The sequence below is a fragment of the Portunus trituberculatus genome, chromosome 47 (genome assembly GCF_017591435.1).
Source record: "Portunus trituberculatus isolate SZX2019 chromosome 47, ASM1759143v1, whole genome shotgun sequence".
Lineage (NCBI taxonomy): Eukaryota > Metazoa > Arthropoda > Malacostraca > Decapoda > Portunidae > Portunus > Portunus trituberculatus.
Window position 1 is genome coordinate 19,608,005 of NC_059301.1, and position 21,749 is coordinate 19,629,753.

Consider the following 21,749-nt stretch of genomic DNA (forward strand, 5'->3'; position numbering starts at 1 on the left):
TTATGGGGGATTAAAATAGTGAAGAATCTGACCATTAATTTTCTTACTTCCATAGACTCTTCCTAATATAAATAAAATTGTCTAATCATGCCCATAAGTCGAGGTAGAAATGCGTCCCACTACTGAAGGAGTTAATCATCTACTGTTGCAGCTTTTTCAGTTTTCTCTTCTAATTTCACCTAATGTATTTGAAAGCTGTTGTTACCGTTCTGCCAGTCTCCAGTGCACACATGTTACTCTACCAGATCTTTTAGTTTTTGTTTTTTTTTCCTTACTTATATGTTACTGTCACCGCTCTTCCAGTCCCCAATGCTTACACGTTACTACTGCTCCTCCTGTGGTCTCCTGTATGCATGCACTGTACCACAAATCAGAATTCACTGCTGGTGTGTGCTCTGGGAAATTTGATACATGGCCAGATCTATGTGTGCATGCGTGTGTTCATCTTCATTTCCGCGTCTTTCAAAACCTTCCACAACATACTTGCACCATCATCACCATCTAGCTGTTATCTTCCCTCACTTCATATCGTTAGCTCTTTTACTGCTTGGCTCCTCTTCCGCCTCCTCCTCGTCCTCGTCCTCCTCCTCCTCCTCATCCTCTTCCTCCTCCTCCTCCTCCTCCCTTCCTCCTCTTCTTCTTCCTTCTCCAGCTTAATGTAATGGTTGCGAGCTAGTTTAGAGGGTTGTTTTGAAAGCCACTACTGACAGCAACAGGAGCGATAGAGTATTTCAAACACTTTAGAACACTGAGTTTTCTACTTTCTCACGATGAAGTAGTGAAGGGTAACGCAAAAGGAAGTAACAAGTGCCTGACTGTGATGGGGGAATTAAATGTTATGGTTTGATTGTACTTCATCAGCTGTTACCTCTCGTCTTTTTTTATTGTCTTTTTTTAATTTTTTTTTTTTGGTTACTGTCATTTCCCTACCAGTGATATTTGCAAATTTACATAAAATGACTGGACTCTTTTCACAATTTTCACGCCCTTTATTCAATATCCCCGCCGTGTTATATCCTTCGAGATTACAATTTCATGTCTCGTTGAAAGTTTTTATTATACATTTTGCCTCGCGTAATGGTTTCGTTTAGGATATTCACGTCTCGCTTTCTTCTCTCTTTACCTGGTGTTGATAAGCCCATTTTCCTCTGTCTCATCCTCGCCAGCTTCGTGTCTCTTAGTTTTAATTAGAACACTCACTCCTCCTGCTTGTGTGCGTGTGTGTGTGTGTGTGTGTGTGTGTGTGTGTGTGTGTGTGTGTGTGTGTGTGTGTGTTTGTGTGTGTTTGTTGGTGCTGTGCTGTGTGCAGAGAGAGAGAGAGAGAGAGAGGAGATAGAGAATAATTTAAACTTAATACATTGAGTTAAAGTTCAAAATTACCTAATCAAAGAGATAATTTGCAACGCCATTATCCGACTAAAGTTTCGCTGGGATGTAAGCACTTTTTTTTTTTACTCTCTCTCTCTCTCTCTCTCTCTCTCTCTCTCTCTCTCTCTCTCTCTCTCTCTCTCTCTCTCTCTCTCTCTCTCTCTCTCTCTCTCTCTCTCTCTCTCTCTCTCTCTATCTATCTATCTATCTATCTATCTATCTATCTATCTATCTATCTATCTCTCTCTCTCTCTCTCTCTCTCTCTCTCTCTCTCTCTCTCTCTCTCTCTCTCTCTCTCTCTCTCTCTCTCTCTCTCTCTCTCTCTCTCTCTCTCTCTCTCTCTCTCTCTCAGGTGCCCGGCCCAGCGCTGATAAGGGATTAATTAATATCCAGTGAGGGGAAAAGGTTGCTGCTAACACGGAAAACTCATTTAATCTTTGTAAATATGATAGTATTCATATCATATTAATCTCGCTGGCTCTCTCTCTCTCTCTCTCTCTCTCTCTCTCTCTCTCTCTCTCTCTCTCTCTCTCTCTCTCTCTCTCTCTCTGACTAAAAGATTATCCGAAATAGGCTTAGAAATTGTTAATAATCTTGGGAAGTATAATAAAGTAAGTCTTTTTTTTATTTTTTGCTTGAATTATTTTGAGTCCTGTGAGAGTTGTAAAGTTTGATGATGCAGAGACGAGGGCTTTATCTATTTATTTATTTATTTATTTATTTATTTATTTATTTATTTTATCTATTTATTTTTTTATTTATTTAGATATTTTTTAACCCTTTCATGTAAGATTAGTCTGCGTTTTTCAATAATGAGTGGGGTTTTTTTCCTATATGAGTTTTTTTTTTTTTCTTTTCTTCATCTGTTTTTATCTTTTTTTTTTTTGGACGGCTGTTTATTATTTGTACAGTTTTTGTTTTTTTTTTTCTTCGCGAACGTTTCTTTTTTTTATTCTATTTTTTTCTTTTTATCTAAAAATATTTATGCATTTTCCACAAGTGTTATTTTTTTCTTTAGATTTGTTAGTGCAGTTTTCGAGTTTATTCATCTTTTCTAACTTTAACACACACACACACACACACACACACACACACACACACACACACACACACACACACACACACACACACGTGATTAAATTTACATGTATCCTAACCTCAAAATAACCAGGATAAGATAGATTTGAATTTAAAATGTGTGTGTGTGTGTGTGTGTGTGTGTGTGTGTGTGTGTGTGTGTGTGTGTGTGTGTGTGTGTGTGTGTGTGTGTGTGTGTGTGTGAGCGCTCGCTGCAATCCCGGACATGACCTTATCGCGTTTTCCTGTGCAGTGTTGATGATGGTGATGATCATGGTGGTGGTGGTGGTGATAATAAGAGTAATAATGATGATGGTGATGATAATAATAATAATAAAGTTAATAATAATAATAATAATAATAATAATAATAATAATAATAGTAATAACAATAAAGCAAGAATGAGTTTTAGTCTCTCTCTCTCTCTCTCTCTCTCTCTCTCTCTCTCTCTCTCTCTCTCTCTCTCTCTCTCTCTCTCTCTCTCTCTCTCTCTCTCTCTCTCTCTCTCTCTCTCTCTCTCTCTCTCTCTCTGCCCTTCAGCCAGCACCATCAGACTAATCTCCTCCTTGCTTCCCTCCCACGCGCTTCCTCTTACACCTTCACTCAATTCTGTCAAGGTACCTCTCCATTACCTCCTCCTCTCCTCTCTCTCCCCCTCCTCTTCCCTCTTCTTCCCTCCTTCACGCCACCACCCGCAGGCGAAGAAGCTTAGGCGGCTCTGAGCACCTTGAGGAGGAAACCTGACCACCTTATGGGCCTTGAGTGCTCTTGGAGGGCCTTTTGTAGGAGTGCCTCGACAGTGCTAAAGATAAGTTGTTATACGTGGGTTTGGGTTTAGGTTGGTTGAGGTTGGATTGTGTTGTGCTGGCTTGGTTGTGGGTTGGTGAGGTTGGGAATGGTTGTTTGGGTTGGGTGAAGGACGTGTTGGGTTGGGTTGGGTGAGGTTAGTTGGGTTGTGTTGTGTTGGGGTTAGTTTGGGGTGAGTTACGGGAGGTTGGATGTGTTGGGTTGTGTTGAATTTGGGATGGATTGCGTTGTGTTGGTTGGGTTGTGTTGGGTTGAGTTAGGGGAGGTTGGCTAGGTTGGGTTGTGTTGGAATTGAGTTGGGGTTAGATTGGGTTGGTAAGGTTGAGTTGAGTGTGGGTTGGTTGTGTGTTGGTTGTGTGTTGAGTTGGGTTATGGTTAGGGTTACTTGGTCACTGATTGAAAGGACTAGAGATGGAAATTGCAATTAAAATATAAAAATGTGTGTGTGTGTGTGTGTGTGTGTGTGTTTGTGTGTGTGTGTGTGTGTGTGTGTGTGTGTGTGTGTGTGTGTGTGTGTGTGTGTGTGTGTGTGTGTGTGTGTGTGTGTGTGTGTGTGTGTGTGTAACGGTACGTGTATTGTTGTTGTCCTATGTTGTGTTGTGTTCCTCGGCCACAGTGCCTGAAAGGAAGTAGATTGAAGGGATAGCAGAGTGGAATTGCAAGGAAATAGTATAGCGTGTGTATATGTGCGTGTGTGTATACGTGTGTGTGTGTGTGTGTGTGTGTGTGTGTGTGTGTGTGTGTGTGTGTGTGTGTGTGTGTGTGTGTGTGTGTGTGTATGTGAGGATGTTGTGAATATGTAGGTTTGTCTTTTGTTTGGTTGTGTTACTTTGTCATAGTGATTGAAGGGACAGGAGATTGGAATTGCAAGGGAACGGAGTCTGTTTGTGTGAATGTTGTGAATATGTAGGTGTGAATTTTGTGCTGCGTGTGGTTGTGTTGCGAAAGTGTGATTGACAGCATGTGTGTGCAATTGAGGCGGTTCAGATGTGAAATATTGAAGAGAGAGAGAGAGAGAGAGAGAGAGAGAGAGAGAGAGAGAGAGAGAGAGAGAGAGAGAGAGAGAGAGAGAGAGAGAGAGACAGACAGACAGACAGACAGAGAGGTGGGTGCATGCAAGGATGTGGCGCGGGAGTTGAGATATATTGTGTGCATTGGTGTTCGTATCTGTTTGCTTGAGTCGTTATGACATTGTCGCTAATTTGGGTGAATGTCACATGCATAACTGCTTCGTAAACACACACACACACACACACACACACACACACACACACACACACACACACACACACACACACACACACACACACACACACATTAGAGTAGCGATGGATTGAGAGTTGCCAGAATTATTAGAGAGACGCTGAAAATAGACAGTAAGGAGCGTGTGAGCTTGTCTAGTCTAGGTGAGTGCCAAGTATGAATAGTTGTCCCATGCATATGTAGATTTTGTACACGTGGCATCTGGCAGTGAATATACGGAGACTTATCAGGAAGACAGTGGGAATAGATACTGTTTTGTGGTAAAGATTTGCATGATTTGTTATTTAATTTTGCACGATGGGAAAACAGTGGTGATTGTCGTCTCGGAGATTAAATCAGTAGTCATTGTTTTGATGTTGATTATTGACTTAAAGGTGACTGCTCTATTTGTTATCTGGGTCAGCGATACACAGTGAAAACTTTAATTTTTATTTATTTTTTTTTTCTGAGTAACATTAAAAAATCCTGAACGGCGCACGGTAAAGTTTTGACTATTTTTTCTTCAAGAGTACCAAATATTTTTTTTTAACTGAATATTACTGGACGAGAAAACTTTTTAGAAATTTAATATCGGTGTGAATTCTTCGCGTCTTTCCCAACACAAAGCTTGTTGTACTGCTTGGGTAAAAGAAAAAAATATAGAAAGCATCAGCAGCAGAATGTGGAATAAGGACAAGATATTATATTCCACCTCCACCTCCACCTCCACCATTTCTTCCACCTTTTCTTCCATTTCCGTTTCGTCTTCCATTGCTGTCTGTCCTACTTGACTCGACCACCACTCTTCCTTCTCCAATCCTCCCTACATTTCCACCATCTCTCCCATCTCATCTCCACCACCTTTCCCGCCACTCGTCTCCTCCTCCCCTCCTCCATTCCACTAACCCCCGCACTCCCCCGCCGGTAAGATCGCTTGCTGGTGTGAGTGTCAGAATATTACGTGACTTTCTGCAGCCACATCACGATCATTTCCCGTTTTCTTTAGTGGATATTACCGTTATTTACTTTAATTACCACACCACTTTCTCTCTCTCTCTCTCTCTCTCTCTCTCTCTCTCTCTCTCTCTCTCTCTCTCTCTCTCTCTCTCTCTCTCTCTCTCTCTCTCTCTCTCTCTCTCTCTCTCTCTCTCTCTCTCTCTCTCTTCTACCGCCACACAGACGCATCCAACCACACGCACACCTTCCCCACATCACCTTTTAATTATCCACTAATGATTCGCGATAATGAACTCTTCTTTTAATGAACCCCTCTTGCCACGACCCTTTCCTCCTCCTCACCATTAGTCGCTTAGTTGGCTCCATAGGAACCGTAACCTGTAATATGCCGAGGTGAGGGTTGGGTGGTGGTGGTGGTGGTAACTGGCTAGCTGGTGAAGACTGGACGGGAGATAGTATTGGATGGGATGGGATGGGAGTGTTGCTAAAGATGATGAATGAATAGGACTAAGAGGAGGAGGAGGAGTAGGAGGAGCAGGAGGAGGATGAAGAGGAAGAGGAAGAGGAGGAAGAGGAAAAGGAGGAGGAGGAGAGGTATAGAGTTGAAGGAGCAGGTGTAAGAAAAGGGAAAGGATGAAGAGATAAATGAAGATGAAAAAGATGAAATGAAGATTAAATGAAGGAGAAGGAAGAAGAGGAAGGAAAAAGAAGAAAATGAAATGAGGAAAAGGAAAAGGAAGAAAATACGAAAAATGAAGCAAATGGAGAAGAAGGAAGGGGATGGATGGATGGATGAGGGGAGGAAGGGAAGGAGGAGAAAGAAAGAAAAAGAAAAAGAAGAAAATGAGAGAGAGAGAGAGAAAAAAAAAATTAGTATAAGTATGAGTATGAGTGGTGTGTGTGTGCTTGTGTGTGTGTGTGTGTGTGTATGAGTGAGTGGTGAGTGTGCGTGTGTGTGAGTGTGTGACAGAGCATCAGGTGTATAACTTGGAGCTGATAGAAAACGAAGCATATGAGGTAAGGTAAGGCAAGACAAAATAAGGCAAGGTAAAATGAAATAAAGGGGTGAAAAGAAGAGGCTCTAATGAAGGTATTCTTGAAAGAGTTGCTAGTAATTAGGCGTGTAGGTAAGTAGGTTAGGTTTGGTAAGGGAAGGGAAGGAAGGAAGAAGAGAGGAGAAGGGAAGGGAAGGGTAGGGGAACAGAAGAAGGTCGTAGATGCAAGGGAAGCAAGTAAGATTTCTACATCCCCGTTAATTAGGTAGGTGAGTAGTAGCAAATGAGAACAGTAGTAGTAGTAGTAGTAGTTAGTATTGGTAGTAGTAGTAATAGTATTTATTGATAGTAGTAGTGGTAGTAGTAGTAGTAGTAGTGGTGACAGTAGTAGTAGTAGTAGTAGAAGTAGTAGTAGCGGCAGCAGTAGTAGTAGTGGTAGTAGTAGTATATGTTACCTTGGAGGATTCAGTCACTATGTGTCTCTCTCTCTCTCTCTCTCTCTCTCTCTCTCTCTTGTAATGGACCTATTCTTTTCGCGTTCTCTGCTTCCAATTCGGTTTTGTGTGTGTGTGTGTGTTTCACTGTTTGATCTGCTGCAGTCTCTGACGAGACAGCCAGACGTTACCCTACGGAACGAGCTCAGAGCTCATTATTTCCGATCTTCGGATAGGTCTGAGACCAGGCACACACCACACACCGGGACAACAAGGTCACAACTCCTCGATTTACATCCCGTACCTACTCACTGCTAGGTGAACAGGGGCTATACGTGAAAGGAGACACACCCAAATATCTTCACCCGGCCGGGGAATCGAACCCCGGTCCTCTGGCTTGTGAAGCCAGCGCTCTAACCACTGAGCTACCGGGTGTGTGTGTGTGTGTGTGTGTGTTCCGTGACTTGTGTTTAAAGAATTATTTGTAATATAAACAAGATTAGAGAATGTAGCGGCTAACAACATTATCTTACTGAGCGTGCAGAAGATAAAGAGATAATGAGCACAAACCAGTCACGGGGACGTATTTCATCTGATATATATATGTATGTGTTTTTATATTCATTTGTATTAATAATCTCTTTTAATTTTTCTTTCGTGACGCAGTGTTTCATGTTTGTTTTTTCTCCTTTTTTTTTTCCTCAAACGAAGAAACTCCTTTTATGTTTTATTTTTGTCTTCTCTTGGGTTTACTATTTTCTCTTTTTACATTTATGATTTTCCTTATTATAAACATATTAGTAGGGTTTGATATTTTCCATTCATATTTCATTATCTTTTTCCTATTTGGTATCTACAGGCAAAAAAAAAAAAATCATCCCTCAGAGGAAACGAAATAAAATAAAAAGGAAGAAAAACAGTAACGTAATGGCCACAAACACCTGCCTTGGAACCCACCACTTAATGACAGGCAATTAACATCAAGGGTGGCGTGGCGAGGCGAGGCGAGGCGAGTCGAGGTGAGGACGAGGAGGAGGAGGAGGAGGAGGAGGAGGAAGGACGCCAGCCACTGCAGCCCCCGCCACTCTGCAAGGGATCTTCTCCTTCTCCTCCTCCTCCTCCTCCTCCTCCTGCTCTTCCTCCTCTTCCTCCTCCTCCTCCTCTTCTTCCTCCTTCTCCTCCTCCTCCTCCTCCTCCTTCTCTTCCTCCTCTTCCAGACCCTGTTATGGATTCTCACAACATTTCACTTTCACACCAACAACATTTCATTCCTGCTTTCCTCTGTCCCCCACAACATTTCACGCACTCTCCTTATGTCTTGCGCTATTTTTCAGTCTTATTTCCCTGTATCCCTCTGAACATTTTGCTGCTCCTTCTTCCTAATACCTTTCATGATGTTGGACTCGTGTTTGTATTGTCCTGTACATTGTTTATTTTTTCTTGTTTTGTTTGTCGTTTGCAGTATGTTTTCTTCCCTTTTGTCTTTTTCAATGTTTTATTCTCCTCTTTTCCATCATGTTTTTTTTTTGTTTTTTTTTTTTACTCCATTTCACTCTTACTTTTTTTTCCATTTTTTTTTTTATTTCACACTATTTCAATTTTAATATTTTCCATCTGAAATATTTTGCTGTTACTTTTTTTTTTTTTTTCTTCTACGCCTTTCTCGACGTCTCATTCTTGCTTTCTTGATCTTCCATAACGTTTTAATCTCACTGTCTCTCTGCTTTCCACCACCTTTTCAGTTTACCTTTTCATTACGCCATCACATTTCAGTCATACCGTCTCTGCCTCAAAACTCAATGAATGCACAAAGTTAAGGTAAGGAAGCTAAAAAAAAAAAAAAAAAAATACGCAGCTGGGCACATGATAAACAATACAACAATAACATGATAAAATAGAAAGATGAAAAATTATGAATACGCATAAAAATGGAACGTAAATAAATTGTAAGTCATTGTAAAAAAAAGAAAAAGCGAATATTTTGGTGCATGAAATAAAAACGGAATAAGCATTTAAAGGGAAGGTAACAATACGTTTCGATATGAATATAAAGCGAGGCGAATACATTTACATGGACGAAACATAATAGAAATTCCGTTCACAACAGCTTGATATTCTTGATGATCATTAGAGAGCTCTTCACTTTCGTTAGTTTCGTATTACTGATTACAGCGTCAATAAGAAAAGAAAAGAAAAATGGGAATTCACTAAGTACCAAAACTAGTCCCAATCATCTCAAGAATCATCTACACAACCTCGTCATGTTCTGTAGTGATGCCAAATTATATCAAGTACATGTCAATTCACTTTCTATACAATTCCAGTTACTCGTATATTTTCCCGAAGCATCAGCAACACAAGCTTCCATTTTCTTTACCTGTACGAAACTATATGAAAGAATAAGAGAGAAAAATAAATAAATTTCCAGTTCCATTTTCCTAAAAGATCAGTAATGGACGATCCTCATTTACCTCAGTTATACCAAACTATATCAATGGGAAAAAAAATAAATTCTCTTCATAACAAGGTCAGTTCCATTTGCCTCGAGTCTTAGTGGTTTAAGTTTCCCATTTTCCGTCCCGCCTCTTTGTGTTGCCCTCTCAGTGCTGCGAAAAGTAACGAGAATGTACGACGATGAACGAGGGAGAAGGAAAACGAGGAGAATGGCAAGTAACTAGTGGATTAGGACAGGATCCTTCGCCAACGGGGTGCAGGAAATAGAAAGCAGGACGGAGAGAGGAAAGGTTTTCTGCTGAGGAGGAACATCAAGCAGAGAGTGAAGGAGCTGAGAGGAAGGGGAGAAGGAAGCTCATGGAAGAAAAATCATGCAGCGAAGGAGGAAGTAGGAAGGAACAATAGTATAGAAGGGAGGTTTATGAAGAGTGTGTGAGATAGTGAACATACGGCAGGAGGGAAGATAAGCCTGGAGGAGGGATGCTTAGGAAGCCTTGCAGCGCAGGAAGGGAAGGTAGACGTGGCGTTTTTTACTGATAAGCAAACAATACAAGACTTGCTGATGAGAGAGCTGTGTAATGAGTGCAGCCTATGTGATGAGGACCAGGCATTGTGATGAGGGTCAGGCTTGTAGTGATGATGTCCAGGCTTGTAGTGATGAGGGTTAGGTGGTGTGATGAGGCCCTAGCAATATGATAGGGAGTACCAGGCATGCAGTGATAAGGGCCAGACAGTGTGATGGGAGCCAGGCGGTGTGATGAGGGCCAAGCAGTGTGATGTTGAGTGCCAGACAACATTATGATTAGTGCCAAAGAACTCATCAAGCCTGTAATGATGAGTAAAGTAATCGTGAGTGCCAGATAACGTGCTGATGGCCGTCAGGTGTGTACTGATGAGTATCAGAGAGTGCATTGAGTGCCAAGGAGTTAAAGTGACGCGACGATACTGAGTTAGGGATTGAAACAAATATATTAGTTTCAGTATTCTAGTACAAACTGATTTTTTTCTTTTGAGAGAGAGAGAGAGAGAGAGAGAGAGAGAGAGAGAGAGAGAGTAATAATAATAATTCTTTCTTTCTCTTTCTTGCTGCAATATTAGTTTTTATAGTCTTCCAAAAACGTGGCTTCAAGAATTTTGTCTACTTTTAATATTTCTACGCACAGTATTTCAAATTTTTACCACAGAATTATCTAGAACAATTAAACATTACCTAGAATTCTCTTGAAAAATCATTAACAGCAATTCGTTTCTTTCTTCCGTCTCAAGATAAATGTTTCACGTAATGGAACGCAGCGGTGGTATGGCTGACACACCTTTAGTCAAATAAAACTGAGACAGCTAGTGAGGAAGCTGCAGGGTGAACAAAGGAACCAAACAACTCAAGTCAAGAACAACGGCGGGGAATCTCCTTGACGGGAAGGAGACGGTTAGTGGACACTTCTTGCAGTCTCTCGCCACAATAATCGCATGAGCAAGACTATCATCAGCGAGCACACCGCCACCACCTCCGCCACTTTTATACATACATTTAAGGTGTTGCCTGGTCTCCTCGGTCCTTTCTTCCCGTGCGGTGTTCAGAGGAAATGAAGTTGTATTTTACGGAGAACTGTCCTCAAGTGACGCTTCCACCCTTTGTATGATGCCTCCTTAGGATGACGCGGTGGAAGATGTCACTGGCGAGAATGGCTCTCTCTCTCTCTCTCTCTCTCTCTCTCTCTCTCTCTCTCTCTCTCTCTCTCTCTCTCTCTCTCTCTCTCTCTCTCTCTCTCTCTCTCTCTCTCTCTGTGTGTGTGTGTGTGTGTGTGTGTGTGTGTGTGTGTGTGTGGACGCAAATAGCTGCGGTCTACTAATCTTCGTAAAAAACAGTGATCTTGATAATAGAAACGGCAACACGTAATAATTATCTATGCTGTTACAACCTCACGTACAAGTATACACTTTTTGTAAGCTTATGCTCACCTATCTCTTCTTGGATGTTTATCTTTTTTTCTGAACTGTGCATTTTACTTACGTTTTGAAATTAATATGATGAGAAAAAAAATAGTCGCCTCTCGTAGCATTAGTTCCACATTTGAATTCTTGTTTTCGTGATACGTAACAAGAAAGGTGCACACATTACACACTCCAGAAAAATGAGTTGGGAGGTGCGCTCTCATCCGGAAACAGGGATGGCCATGTCTTTAGAAAGGGACGGTCTTGGCAAGGAGTCGTATGGATGTTGTTAATTAAGATGCCCTCCACGTAGCTCCTCTATCCTCTACGTAATGGGAATACTTATTAACTGAGGTGAAATAGTGAAGGAATTTTTTGTTAGATTCTCGATTGTTTGTCTCCTGTACGTGTAATGGTGGCAGCAGTGGGATGTTTTCAAACCATTCGCTATACAAAACGCCCGGTACGGTAAAGATGAGGCGATGAAACAATTGTAGCTTGCTTATTTCACTCATGTATAACTCATGTACTTTGTTGATTCATGTCTATGAAAAAAAAACATTATGATGAATATTTTAAAGCCTCTGGTGTTATTATGTACATCAGGATTACACATCTGTGGTTGAGATAATAAATGTCGCAGCGCTGGGAGTATTTCAACAATTATTAATGTGATGAGTTTTGAGTAACCAGGAAATTGAATGAGTACAACCAATTCAGGGGTGGAGGGAGCCAGCAGAGCGAACACACTGAGAGAGAGAGAGAGAGAGAGAGAGAGAGAGAGAGAGAGAGAGAGAGAGAGAGAGAGAGATTCATATTATCACCTAGAAATATTCAAACATTGCACTATATACTAGGAAAACTATGAATGAACGGCTGTATTTCTGTGAGGTCAACATTTATTAGCCATCACAGGGAAAACATTGCAATATATCTGTGAAACAAACTGAAAAAATCAAGTAACATTTCCCTTTTCACCGTGTTTGAAGACTCGCGATTGCTTAGTCCTTCAAAATAAAGCAGAAGCTCACTGGGATAGTTTCAACAAATAATTCTCCTATTGCGAGCAGGTTCCGTCATTTGGCAACTTGGTGACTCGACGACTGGCTGGAAACTGAGGGACTTCATTCTCGTCAGCATATTGGATTACTGGTGCATTCCCGATACTTAATTACTGATGCGGTAAAGCCTCTCTCCTTGCTTACCAGGATGCTTCTCCCTTCCCTGCAGCACATCACGTCAGGTCCAGTGCTCAGTGTTGGTTCAGACTGTACATACGCCTTGGTGGTGGGAAGCTAGCGATGCCTCACCTTAAATTATTGGCCTTTTTTGTTGCTGAACTTGTATTGTTCGTCTTGCAGAGCTATAAAGATTTAAGTTCACACGGTTATATTCTTAGTTTTTTTTATGAGTGGTATTTTCTCCTAACTAACAAACATGATATTTAACCTTCATTACGCCTGAGTGTTGCTTCGCTGCACAAGACCTGCATTTTGGCTACATAACTGGTGCAACAGCTTTAGTTCCTTCATCCTTGTCTCATAAAATTTGTAACTCTCAGCCTGTTTATGTTCTTTCAATCTTATGCCTTAGCTATATCAAGAGAGGATTATTATATCTGCAGAACTAAACTAACAAAATAATCTTTTTTATCCTTATCTTTTAGAGAAGGTAACATTTTAATTTTGTTAAGTATTCTTTTCATGTGACAATGTACAGCTCCTTCATTATTTATTGAATTACTATAATTTCGGTGCACATTTAGCAAGCATCATTTCTTGCAACCCTCCCGAGCAGCACTTCTGTTAACCATACTCGGAATTGGCTTAATATGAAGCTTAAATGGTTGAGGGTCATGAACAGAGCGGTGGCTGCCCAGTCTTCCTTCCCCTCTGAGCATTTTTTTCTGCTTCTCGTCTCGCCCTCACACCCTGTCTTCACATTCCATCACCTTCCCCTTCACGGCCTCACTCCAACACTTTCCATCTCTCGTGCCCTCTTTCCCGTTACTTTGTTGTCCAGTTTTAGTACGGCTTCCCTTTCGAATTTCTGTATATCCATTTCCTTTTCCTATACTGTGTGTGTGTGTGTGTGTGTGTGTGTGTGTGTGTGTGTGTGTGTGTGTGTGTGTGTGTGTGTGTGTGTGTGTGTGTGTATGTGTGTGTATGTGGGATGATGGGTAAATACATTTTATATCTATTGATCGCACCAGAAAAATTGAGTTGTGATGGATACCTTGAGAGTAGAAAACAGGTTATTTTAAGAACACGTCTATCGCATGTGTGTGTGTGTGTTTTTTTTTTTCAGCATCAGATTCAGTAGAAAGGCGATGTATACTGTACGTCTTCGGGAAGTGATGGGGAAGAGATTATGATCTTTTGATCAGAAAAATATCTGTTTCATATGATCTACTTGTTCAATTGTGTGTGTGTGTGTGTGTGTGTGTGTGTGTGTGTGTGTGTGTGTGTGTGTGTGTGTGTGTGTGTGTGTGTGTGTGTGTGTGTGTTATAGGTATTCATGCACGCACACTCGTATACATGCAAGCAAGGAAGTGCGCGCGCGCACACAGACAGGAGCAAACAAACAAACACACACACACACACACACACACACACACACACACACACACACACACACACACACACACACACACACACATACCAAAAGAGCATCACATATCGCTGAATTAGTTTTCGTGGCACGCATAAACAATGGGAATGTTTATGAGTATTTGCACAAATCTGTACAACATCCGTTAGTCGTATTTTCCTGTGAGGCAACGCGGCATTTGCTTAACGCGTGTGTTCGCCCAACATACACGAAAGAAGCAAGCCAGCAAGAAGTTTGGCCCGTGCGAATGCATGCACAACAATGACTCCTTGATGCACGAGGACGCGGATGCACGTAGGCGTAAGTAAGGCTGTTTCTTGACTCTAGTCCTCTCGTAAGATGCATCAACGGCTGCCCCTCACCTTGCGCTTTTTCCTCAGCACAGATGACAACATGCCATGGGCCTGGTCCCGCCGTGCTTTTTCAGAACCATCTGGTGGCGCATGGCATGTGGTTATCCCTATTCTATGATGAAGGGAACACATGACCAAAGGAAACACTGCGGGCAACCGGGAAGAGGAACAAAATCAGTGTTGTGAATTATTTCATATCTGTGTTTGCGTTAAAGGTATGAAGGTTTCAAATTCAGTGCTTTCATCATAAGCACGAGTGTTCACATTGTTAAAATGAGTGTTAACACCACAATTTCATATTATAGCATCAACTTTTCCCTTTCTAAATCAATAGGTGCTCAGGCTTCATCATCACGTAATGCACCGCGTCATGAACTCACAACAGCATTGCCATGAGTAACTGAATGCACCGGAGGCGGACAGCGCCTCGTCTGCCAAGCTGCGTCACTCCAGCAGCGGCAGCCTTCCAAGAACACGTACAGAGGAGTCTCTGTGGCGCAGTAAAGCCTTAAATGATCATGTAATTATTCACGTTCGATTATCGCTCTTGGAGATGTGTGGCTGCGCCTGACCTGAGCGTGGCGAGGTGTAGCAGGCGAGGCGTGGACTGGCTGCACGGGAGAGTCACCAGGACACGCACCAAAAACAATATAAATCCAATAAAACATTCACCAAACTGATAAGAAAGCAACAAACAAATCAAAAGATACATAAACTCACACAATAACAAACTAAGACAGTTTCCAAGGAAAGTTAATTATTTTCTCCAAGGTCTCGTTCACTGTGTTACAGGAAGCTGTGCTGATAGGTTATACTACTGAGTGAGATTGGCTTCTTTTTAGGAATACACACGATCTTTTCTTTCTAGTGTGTAAGATAGCATTTTTTTTTAAGTAGTTGGGGTCTTTTTTTCTCGGAGACAACCCTTCTGAAATTAGAGGTAATAATTTCCATTTCCCTGCGCAGGAATCTAATTCTCCTCATTTCTAAGAAGTCATCTTTGAAATGAACGTCGCTCCGTCATTCTCTGTGATCACGTTAAAGCTTACATTACGTGTGTGAGGAATGTTTCATTGACCAAGTGGCTTTCCTTAAGCCAACACCGTTCCCGCCAACCACTAAAGTACTGATGTGGTACTTACCATGATGAATCCGCCAAGAGAACACCATTACAGTACATAGGAAGAACGCGTCACGAAGGCTTTTCCGGTGACAGGATTTCTTACTGTGATGTCGTTATTTATTAAAGTACTCACAACAAATTGGTATTGTGGTCGTAGTGGCAGGACGCATCCGTGTTGGAAATGTGGCATCGTGCGCGCCGCTGCTCTCACAATGTAAACTAACGTCCATAACGTTCCTTAGAAAGACCGTGCCACCTACATTTTCACATCGGTATTTACGGAACTGTTAATATTTCACATTTAATGCGTGTCTTTATGATTTCAGTAATTCAAATTTCACCATGAGTAAGTTTTCCTTAAGCAAAAATTTCCTCGAGCAATCACCGGATCACGTCAACGAAACCCCTGTATGTCCATAAAATCTCTGCCTGTCTAATGCCGGGCAACTCCAAGTAATGAAAAAAGGAGGGGAAGTAGAATCCGAGTACAGGGTCAACGCTTACCTTCAGTGGGTAAAAGTGCAGAATTCCAAGAAACATATTTCTGACTTCCCTCAAAGAACTTCTCTCTCAAGGAAACGGAGCAAATCGCAAGTCTCTTTGATCTCCAAGTCACTCATGACGTCAATGTCACGTGCCTGGTCTGACAGAGAGAGAGAGAGAGAGAGAGAGAGAGAGAGAGAGAGAGAGAGAGAGAGAGAGAGAGAGAGAGAGAGAGAGAGAGAGAGAGAGAGAGAGAGAGAGAGAGAGAGAGAGAGAGAGAGAGAGAGAGAGAGAGAGAGAAAGGAAGATAGGAAGAAAACCAAAGGAGGAAGAGAAGATCAGTAGTGTGGCTTTCCTAAACTTCTGAGTATTATGAACACTAAATAAGATTATAAGAAAATTTTCAAACCATGTGACCCAAGTTTATGACAGATGAAATTACGTTAGGGGAGGGAGAACAGGAGACGATACGAGAGGTCTAACTTCCTGGAAGCCAATTTGGCAGGATTTGAGATATGAAATTTGCTGTTAGGATTCTTCGTGAAGGACGGCTGGAGAATATTCATCGATGGGAGGGAGGCGAGGGATCCAGGCCAGGACGCAGGCGAGTGCTGGAAAAGAAGTTGGCGTAACTGTCTGGAGATTTGTGTTCACGGGAGAATATTATCAGATAAACAATTTTGTATATTCTTTCATTTTATTTTTAGATCCAGCTTTGCATGTATGTTTTTTTTGTGTGTGTGTGTGTGTTATAGAAGTTACATATAATGATGTCATGAAGAATAGAAGGAAAATATTATTTTGTAAAATATACATCAATCGGAAATTCTTGTGTGTCGCTATTTTTATATTATTATCCACGCCGCATTCCTAAGAAATCCGTTAAATATCTTAACAGTATGCTATAGTTCTTCTTTAAGTAAAGAACATACCATTACATAATGAGAAATTTTTTCACTTGAATTTTTTTACTTTTTTTTAACGAAGGCCGGACGTGCGAATTAAGTACATCAGTCGAAAAGTGTGTTTTATAAGTGAATTATGGTTATTAAGCATGCCTCGCTCCTAAAAACTGTAAATAGTGTTTTATATATATTAGGTTTGAAGCAACAAAGACAGCCTCGTTATACTGCCGTCTTTTTTTTTTCGTTCATGTGGGAGTGACAGGATGGTGATGAGTCATGGCCACTTTTATGTCTGGGAATAGCCTCGATCTGCCAGCGCAGCTCCTACGTGTTGAGGCAAGCGGTGCGAGTGTTATATCTTGTCAGAGATTAAAATGGCAATAGCTGTCCTCATTTCCAACATAATTCCTCGCGGTGGTCGTGCCATAATGTTCACATTTGGCCTGTGGCGATGGAGTGCTGGCCGCTGCGTCACTCATAACTCACACATCAGTAGCTCACAAAGCTCCCAAGCTCCTCCTGTCTTGAGTAATGTCGACGCTCCTCGGTTTTCTATCCATGCTGACTGAGGAATTGAACATCACCGATTTTTTTCAACTCGTAATTTTGTGAGAAAATCTTACAATGAGCTGTAAAAGTGCTCTAAAATTTATTCAAAACAATCGACTTCTTTCAAGATGATGCCGGGGGAGGACCTGGCACTGCTGAAAATAAAAAGAAAAAAAGAAAAAGGCGACATCAATACATGAAACGTATCTAATGAAACACGTGATTGGCCTAATGATTAAATGAGAAAACGCTCTGATTGGTCAAAACTAAAATTTTACACTCTAACGGACGCGGAAGTGATAGCATTGTTGGGATTTATTCTATCGCTAAATTATCTGGTTCACACGACATGCACACGAAAGCTACTTTGTAAATACCAATTAGTGCTGAATGATAAAATTGCAGAAGGCCTTTCAGAGTGAAGCGGCTAGCTTATGGGTTCCGAGTTTGTTGTCGCCGATAGGAAATGGAACACTAATATTACCTGCAGCTCTTCGGCCCGTCTGTGGAGGGAACAGTTACGGGCTGCCTCAAGCTGGAAGGGATGCCAGTCAAGACCATCAGGCTGATGCAAGGACGGGTATCGGCTGAAATACTGCTTGGCAAACAGACAGAATACTCGTACATGAGAGTTTTGTGTCTTGTGTTCCTGCTCCAGTGTTCGTGCCTTTGGTGCGTGCAGCGTGCAGTCGTCTGGATGAACGAAACTTTACTAATGGTTAATGATGCGGTAAACGTGCTGGTTTTTTTTTTTTTTTTTTTTGTCCGGGGGATTGGACAAGAGTAAAAAAAAAAAGTGAGAGTTTAATTGCCATATTGTTTTCTTTTCTTTTCCTCTCTACTTTTTTGCTTATGTCTGGCTTAGTGATGTGTTTTGTAAAATAAGCATTGCATTGCCTCTAACAGTTCGTCATTACGTGGCTTAGTGGGCGGAACCGCCAACGTAGTGTTCTGCGGCTAACAGTTAAGACGTTCATCTCGTCAGCCACGTTTGAACTTCTGCTCAGTGTCTAGTTCAGAATTCTGTCAACTCAGGGGAAAAGCTTCTTCTGTTTTTGCTTGTGATGAGAGAAGCGGAAATACTATTAACTGTAATACTAGCTTAGAAACACAATGTCTTCTATTGATGGTTTATGCACAGCAACGGTATGCTCCGTGGTTCACTGTGCTCTTTGAAAAGTTCCTCCTTGATCGCCACGCATTGACATACTCCAAACTTTTCGTGCAGCATTTCGTTGTGTTGTGATGTCACTCACGCCGGTCTTGTGTTTGAAACAAAGTTTACAGTTCGTGCTACGGGCAGTACCTTCTTATTCCTGTTTTTTGTGTGTACTTGAGAACTTATGAACAAAATACAGGATTGTTGTGGATGATATTTAGTAAAAGTTTCCAACTTGTCATCTAACATGGCAAGATATTACATTCAGTGAACCCTGTGGTCTGTCAAAAGTTTTATTATTGAAAACAAAACTCCTTCCGCCTGCATTCCTGAGAGCAGTGCTGTCCTTCCCAGGATATTGCAACAACGCAGCCCAGCGGAGCGCTCTTACTGTGGTTACACGCACGAATAAGCCAGACATGGATGTAGCGGGGCCCAGGAAGTTCTGTAGCGTCCAGCAACAGTTGGGTCCACGGTTCATGGCGGGATAGCGAGAGTGTGGGCGATGTGCTGGAGCGTTTCTCTATCTGTCATACCAGATTAAGTTTGTGGCACGTATATAGCTCACGCCTTGACGAACTCAGTCTTGCTATGTGTGATTATTTGCATTGTTTGCTTCCCATGATCGCGTGACACTTGTTGGTTGAGTATTTTGTCCGGTGTGCCAATAGCAACAGTTTATTTTTAGTGTTCAGGCCGGAGAGAGAACTTTCCTCTTAACATATTGAAGAATTCCCTTCCTTTAGCTATCAAGTTCTTCAGTGGGTGGAAGGGCGGCTCTCCTCCAAAAGGTCTTTGTTCAAGTTAATGGGATGTGTCACCAGCCCCGAGCGCCGCTGTGGAGCTAATTCATGCCACGGATATGCAAATTAATCCCTGCATTAGTAATTGCTGCTCCGGATAAAACTGCATTAAATGGAACTATTTGCCTCTGCGGAGATGGTAGATAGATAAATAATGGGATAAGCAAATCGAGTGCTCTTAATTTTGCTGCGTGTGTGAAGCAAAGCAACAAAACAATGAGGCAACAGCAATGATTCTTCAGATACAATTCCTTTCCTAGCTCATAATTTTCTTCATATCATCCGGTTTATACTGTTTCGTCATCTCCCTGACTCATCACGCCAGACACGGCAGTGAGAGGCAGGCGTGGCCATTATATTGTAAGTGACACAACTATAAAAGGTTCAATCAAGCACCCAATTACTCTAGAGGCACGTATTAATCCTCATTCACAGGCAAGCGAGTCACGGCGGACGCTGATGGCTCTTGGAATAATTCATCGGGATTTCAAAGCAGAGGCGTGAGGACTTTATTTTTTTTCCTCTTTTTCTCTTTAGTTATTTTTCATCGGATTACTTATATATTGATTGATTTACCTATTTATTTATTTATTCATCTATCTATGTTTATTTCCTTAAAATTATCAAGTTCATATCTCTCTCTCTCTCTCTCTCTCTCTCTCTCTCTCTCTCTCTCTCTCTCTCTCTCTCTCTCTCTCTCTCTCTCTCTCTCTCTCTCTCTCTCTCTCTCTCCGGGAAATGAATTAAGACCATAATAACGTCTCCAGTTTTTTAACGTCTCCAGTGTAACCTTGTGGTGCGTTGTAAATACCATTACAATCCGTCACTGCTTCCTGGTGTCATTATTCTTGCTTACGTCTCGAGCTTCCGGGAATAATAAATGTTATACTCTCATACACTGTAATTAAGGGAACCATTAGCAAATTATAATTGGTGTTGAGTTCTGATGTCTGAAAGCAGATAACACACACACACACACACACACACACACACACACACACACACACACACACACACACACACACACACACACACACACACACACACACACACACACACACACACACACGCACACACGACCCAATTTTGACTTACTAATTTAATCGTCAGGTAATTTGGTTGATTTTTCCTTGGTTTGCAATCAGATCACTTCAATTATCACTTTTATTGCAAATGATTCTGATAGTTGAGTCATTTATAGCAATTTTCCAATGTATATTAACACACACACACACACACACACACACACACACACACACACACACACACACACACACACACACACACACACACACACACACACACCGATAATATCCACTTTATGGTATTTGATTTTCTCAGTCTCCAGTAACTACTCCAACTTCTCCCGCTCATCTTTGGAAAGGAGGCAAAGTTTTCTCTCTATCTCCTTCCTCCCCTTTTTCTTGCCTCCTCCACTCCCCCCGTCACCCCCTTTCCCGAGTTCTTTGCCGCCCCTGAACCCGCCGAAAACTGATACTCTACGGGGCAAAAGTTTAAATTGTGAAGTGTCCCCTAGTTTCACCTCCAATTTCATCAAGAGGGGAAGAAAATGTGGAGCGGGGGTGAGAAAAAGAGAGAAAGGGAGGGAAAGGAAAGAAGAAAGACTGGATAAGGAGGCAAGAACATGGCAAGGAATAATCTAAGCTGTGGAATAATAGAACGATTGGTTAACTGCTCACTGGATACCAATTGTGTTTATGTTATGCCCTTCAGTATTGGGACACATTTTTTATCTCAAGATTTGTGTACGATTAGACCACTTTATTGACAGTAGGACAGTAGGTCTATGGAGGTCAAAAGATTAATGGCTACAGTCTTTACGATTCTAATCCCTCAAGTGAGTTTCTGAAGCTGTATAAAATCACCAAATAGTAAGAAAAGGGAATATGAAAACGCTGCACGGTTACGAAAATGGTTAAAGGTAAGAGATTGCTTCCTTTCATCATTTGGTGCTTTGAGATTATTGGTGTGAATGATCCTGATGGTGAAATGGATTGGGAATTAAGTACATAGGTAAATGCATAAGAGTTTGATGATTTGATAGGTAAATGGATAACATAGTAGGGAAAGAGATAGATAGACGGATGGACAGCAGAAGGATAGGCAGATAGATAGATAAATAGGCAGTCAGATGGATGAGGATTCACACACACACACACACACACACACACACACACACACACACACACACACACACACACACACACACACACACACACACACACACACACACACACACACACACACTAGAACGAGAGAGAGAGAGAGAGAGAGAGAGAGAGAGAGAGAGAGAGAGAGAGAGAGAGAGAGAGAGAGAGAGAGAGAGAGAGAGAGAGAGAGAATTTCATTACAATTACCTGCGTCTTGATAAAACCCACGTGGCAAATTAAATTATTTTTGAAGCATTATTCAAGATATCATGCAAGCTCATTAAAAGAACATAATTTTGAAGGCTTTTAAATCATTAATAGCTTAT

At 41.5% G+C, this 21,749-nt stretch overlaps 1 protein-coding gene and 1 non-coding gene across 2 annotated transcripts in view; one reads left to right on the forward strand and one right to left on the reverse strand.

The window, feature by feature from the left end:
• Positions 1-21,749, forward strand: part of LOC123520596 (S-phase kinase-associated protein 1) — a 132,889-nt gene that overhangs the window by 48,198 nt on the left and 62,942 nt on the right. The window lies entirely within an intron of this gene.
• Trnav-cac lies at positions 7,243-7,316 on the reverse strand. Its single transcript has one exon. It is a non-coding gene; the product is annotated as a tRNA-Val (tRNA).